Genomic DNA, 5,635 nt, shown 5'->3' with positions numbered 1-5,635 from the left:
ACACCTTTCCTGACACAGGGTACTAAAGCTCTGTGTGCTTGTCCTGAGACCCCTTTAGCCCCTGAATCTTCTGGGGCAGAGTCTTGGTCCAGAACTGCAGCTTTTTGGCCTTCAGAGCTCGGACCAAAGCAGGCTGGGTGTCCAGCTGCAGATACAGCTCATCTTGGTCAAACACAGGCCAGTGGGGTAGACCCTTGCTGTTGGGGTTCCTGTGGATATGCAGCCAGCAAAAGCAGTAAGGTTACACTCATCCAAATCCAAATCCTATATTTTTGGTCAGGGCAGTGGAACAATTAGGACACTTGTTAAGGCATCTGATGGGTCAGTTGTCCTGATATGTGCATACAAGTGGCACTCATGAGTTTCTACTTCATGTGGAGGAGACTCTCTGATCTGTTTTATGTTACCTCTAAGAGGCAAGATCTAAGAAACAGTACCATAGTATTGTAGCCCAAGCAGCTGGATCACTGAGAGAGGACCAGTATTTGACACCTACAAAGTGTCTGTTTAAATATGCTATTGTGCAGTAAAGACTGTATTGTACTGTGGAAGATTCATGAATTCTAGAAGACCACCATCCAAAAGGGAGCCCTAGATAGGGACACACACATGTAAGGTTCAGGGGTGTGTCCTCACCCATGTCTTCCAAAGTTGGCCTAGTAATTCATCATCCTCCAGCTCAGCAGTTACTCCTCATCAGTGAAGTTAACTGGAGTCATGAGAAAGACAAAGTGTATGCCACCTCATGTAACTGCCATGTCAGAGTTTTTCAGTGCATCATTCCAGCACTGTCTGGTCCCCAAACTATTGAAATTGTTTCCACCCTTCTTCATGATCCAGAATCCGAGATTCGTGCAAGTTTCTAATTGACTTCCTGACCCAATGTGACCTCAGGTCCTCCATCACAGGCTAGACTGGAAAGAGTGTAGATTCTAAGCATTGTTTTGAGGCCATGATATGGTACACATTTGATTTTTTTTCCCTCTCTCAAAACCTAGGTTTTCTAAAACGGATTGAAAGCTCAGGAGTCCCTACAGGAAGTCATCTGGGACCTTGTTCAGTTCAAGAGAAGAAAGGAAGACTCACGTTTCATGCCCCAGAAGAAGGACCCAAAGACAAAAGGAACCTCATCAGCATGGTCAGCTTTCACATGGCGGGGCCTGATATCCTTGACGTAGCTGGGTGCATGCTGGAACTCATAGAAGTAGATAGGGTTATGGGGATCTGGGATGGGAACAAATAGTGAATTGAAGTTTTTCTGATAAATATTTAATAACAAAATACATCGATAAAAGTTACCTAGAATCATAGAAGTTAAATGTGAGAGTGAGATCCATGCTGGAGCACTAGCAGTGGAAAAGCCCAGGGCTAATCAGTGCCCATGGCCTTCCCAGATGAGTGGTTTTGTTAGGTCAATAGAGTATCAGAAACACTTTTTCTCCTCTGTACCCAGATTTCACTTTCTTAAACTACACATGAGTAGACCTGGATACCACTCCATGGTGCTCTTCTGTGACCCCCATCTCTGAGATGTTGCCATAACACTTGTCACAGACATACTCACGTTGAAAGTGTGCTACTTGGAGTGCAGGGATCACGAACATGAAGTCTGCCATCAGCTCTGTGAACTGTATTTGGAGGGTCTCTGGGTCCTGAGTGTCCCCCATGTACTCTTCCATTAGCAGGTCACCACACTCAGGAGGCAGCTTCTACACCAGGAGATAAGGAACAATGAGGTTAAGCATAGTATAGGTTCAGTAGGCAGCTACATTTGCTATCTGGGAGAATGTGGTCTGGGATGACATAGGGTACAGGTCTGAGGACTCCACACAGAATCACAATACCTACTGAAAGGTGATATGAAGGACCTCTATATTTGGAGAGGACCAGGTATCTTACCATTTGTGCTGCTGTATTCTTTAGAACAGCCAGAAGTTTCTCTCTGGTTATTTCCTTTATTGTCTTAAGATAGCCCATGACCTGGTATGCAGAAGACAATGTTAAGTGTGGGGCCTAATGGACTTGGATTAAAGATGTATTTTCTATGGCTTAGCATTCATATGGTCTCCAGACTCCCAGATGATTGGAATTGTGACTCATCATAAGAATGTTCTAACCAAACTCATCAGTGTTGACCCCAGTGATGCTGGGGACAGGGTGAAAATCCTCAGATGCCAATAACTCTTTGGGATGCCTGGGTAGGAACTTCCCATCCACCACAGCAGGGATCATCTTGAAGACCTGGGTGGCATTGGTGGTCAATGCTGATGGTTAGTGAAATAAATACCCTGATGTCGACTGAGTCAGCTCCACCTTTTTCTCATTTCTCATTAGTTTAAGGATAATCTGCTCACTCTAGAGGAGAATCTACACTTAGATTAGCCTATCTTGATATTCATTTTGCAGACAGAACTGAAAGAACACAAAGTCATAAAGTTGAGGTATTTGGTTCAGAACCCCACATATGTAGACCAGGTTGTCTCGGACACACAGTTCTCAAGTCCTCAGTGGCTGTCAATAGAGAGCCATCACACATGGAAGTCGATCCTATAATCAGTGCACCTCCATGGATCCACACCATCACCTGGAGAAGTCAAGAGAGAAGCCAGGAAGCTCCAAGCCTGTCCAAGCCCTCTTGTCTGCTTACTAGACTATCATCTCCTGTGCCTCTGTGCAGCTACACAAATACATAAAAATCCTCAAGACTTCAGGGCCTTGACCACAGCCAGGACCCTCTAGCATTCCCATTAGTGTATTTCTAGGCCCCATTTTTACCATGTGTCTCAGTTTGAATTCATGCCTCTAAGTATAGAGTGATGTCATCATTACCCAGGCTGTTAAGAGTGGAACAAAGAGGGATGTCTCTATAGATACCTCTCCAGATTAAAAATGGAAAAGATTATCAACCCTCATTGAATCATAAATATATAAGTTTGAGGGACCTTAGTGTTGAGGTCTTAAGCCCCTAACTGGTTCTTCAGATCATGAGTTTTGGAATGAGTTCTGGTTTTATGAATGATTTGAGGCCTTTGATGGCTTGGTGCTCCAGTACTCTGTGTCCCATACCCTGGCTTCATCTGCATCATATGGCTGAGATGGCCTTTGACTCAAGTAAGCTAAAACTTTCATCTGGGTCCACTCTGCAATGGAACTCAGGTTGCTTTTGTTCCTTGTAATCATCTTGAAAAAACAGTGCCCTCTCCCAACGTTGACCACAGCCTGACACTCACAGGCAGGTTAGAGCCCTCATGGACATGGGCTGGTGTGTAGATGTTGAGATATAGACAGTCCTCAGACACAGGGATAGAAGACAGGATCATTTTCACATCTGGCAGGTCTAATTCACTCAGCATATCATGATTTTGCAAACACCTGATGAAAATAGAAGACAGATATTCCAAGAGTTATATGGTGATCAAAACCCATTGTGAGTCTGGAGATTTTCATCTCAGGCATGTTCAGCTGTTGTTCCTCATGAGACTCCCTGCTAACACATATTCTCCCTTTAAGTCCCTTCTGACCAAGGGAACGGCCACAGGCTCCTTAAACCCTGGAGTGGAGCCAGATATCTAAGGAGTCCCCAGTTAGGTGGATTTTAATCTTTCTAAGTCTAGGAGGGAGAGACTTGTAGGTGTCTCCATGGAAATGTTTGGCTTTCTATAGTGACAATCGTAGAATTGTATAAGAAGAGAAAAGTGAGCTAAGCATTAGCAGGCATGCAAGCATTTTCTAGTCTCTTTTCCAGGGTGTGATGGTTTATATATACTCAGCCAAGGGAGTGGGAAAATAAGAAGGTGTGGCCCTGTTGGAGTAGGTGTGGCCTTGTTGGAGTAGGTGTGTCATTATGAGTGTGGGATATAAGACCCTCACCCTAGCTGCCTGGAAGGCAGTATTCTGCAAGCAGTGTTCAGATCAAGATGTAGAACTCTTCCTGTACCCTGAGTGCCTAAATGCTGCCATGTTCCCAGCTTGATGATAATGGACTGAACTTCTGAATCAGTAAGCTAGTCCCAATTAAATGTTGTCCTTTATAAGACTTGCCATGGTCATGGTGTCTGTTCACAGCAATAAAACTCTAACTACTACACTGGGCATGGGTGTGATGTTAGAAGCTCCAGTAGTTTTGACTCACTGTGTTTAACCACAAAGGATGGATTGTAATATGGAGCCTCTAATAGTACCTTTCTTTTGTCAGTGCTTTATTACAGCAACAGAAAACAATCTGAGATCCCCATATCGAAGTGTTGGACTTACACAACTACTAGAGGATTCAGTGGACAATGCTGCCCTAAAGGGTAGTGGGTATTCCTTCATCACGTGTGCAGACTCTCAGGGAACTTCTCTTGCCTGCAGTGTCTTCAGAGGGAATTAATTACACATATTTGTTCCATGGTTAATGGTACATGGCCTTATAGGTTTTCACAATGACTGTGAGGAGGGGATTAGCAAGTATCGATCACTGTTGTACTCAAGGATCTGAAGTGTATTCTCCTGGATTCAGGGAGCTTGATGCCTAATATGTGACATTTAATCACGTCTAGAGATCCCCCCATTGTGGTAGAGATCACTTTGCATAATTGGAATGTGTGAACAATTTTATTTTTGTCTCTTTCCATAATGCTTCCACAATACTCCCCATGAGTGCCAACCTCTGACCCAGGAGCCTGGTCCAGTTGTTCTACTTAGCATTAGTACATTATCAGAAAACACATGGGGCACTCATCCACAAATAGAGAAACCTGCTGCATAGCTGAGATTTACAAGACAGGTACAGCATGGCCAGATTTCAGAACACAATCTGCCCCTGTGCTTGAAACCCTCTGCGTCCCAGAAGTTACATGTCTGTGTGTGAGATCCCGTCTTTCACACCACTCCATGGCTCGGGGCAAAGCTAAGTGGTCCTACAGGAGGCTTGGCAAAGGGAATTCCCAGGAAGGTGTGGACACCATATTTTGTTTCTTTCAAGTGGATAAGGCTTCCTAGGACCTGGCCAGTGTGTGTGTTTCTGATGGGGCTGGCCTCTGGTGAGTCCTGACCTGGTGGAGAGATGTTTCAGGGTTAGTTTTCTGTAATCAGCTGCCAGTAGATTGTGAGATTTCCATCTCATTTTTACCAGCTTGCTGGAGAATGGTGGATCCCAGCCACCCTGCCCCTAGTTCACCTGTGGTGTGTGAGTGTGGGAGCTTCCCTATCCCTCAGGTTGGAACACTTTTTATCCCCATTAAGAAGTGTGTCAGATTTCTCTAGCCAAAGAAGTCATCACATATTCAGAGCCCTTTGGCTACATGAATTTATTATATTTGTCATTTTTATCAAAAGGTCAGTAGTAGGTATGGTCATGCCCATACACCAAGCAGGGAAGAGCACCTTCTTACTTTCCCTAGAATTGTCTCCTGCTGTCTCCAAAGCTCCTTATGCTGAATTGTCTCCTCAGTATGTAGGGATCTTAGATGTGTCTGACCCTCTTAGTCCTTCTGGGTGTACGAAATATGTGTTCGTGTGTCAGGGTAGACATTGGTATGTGTCATTAGTAGACACATGTTTCCAATCTTTTTTCTATTGTGCCATTCTTCAACCTGTGGGTCATGAGTATTAGAAAACACATATTTCTGAGAGCTGAGAAATTACTCAAGAG

The 5,635-nt window shown here is 44.3% G+C and overlaps 1 pseudogene; it reads right to left on the bottom strand.

Annotated features, from left to right (window-relative positions):
* Positions 1 to 3,372, bottom strand: LOC114616112 (annotated as a pseudogene).
* Between the last annotated feature and the right edge of the window lie 2,263 nt (positions 3,373 to 5,635).

The sequence above is a fragment of the Grammomys surdaster genome, unplaced genomic scaffold (genome assembly GCF_004785775.1).
Source record: "Grammomys surdaster isolate TR1022 unplaced genomic scaffold, NIH_TR_1.0 283290, whole genome shotgun sequence".
Classification (NCBI taxonomy): Eukaryota; Metazoa; Chordata; class Mammalia; order Rodentia; family Muridae; genus Grammomys; species Grammomys surdaster.
This window is presented reverse-complemented; position numbering and strand designations above follow the sequence as displayed.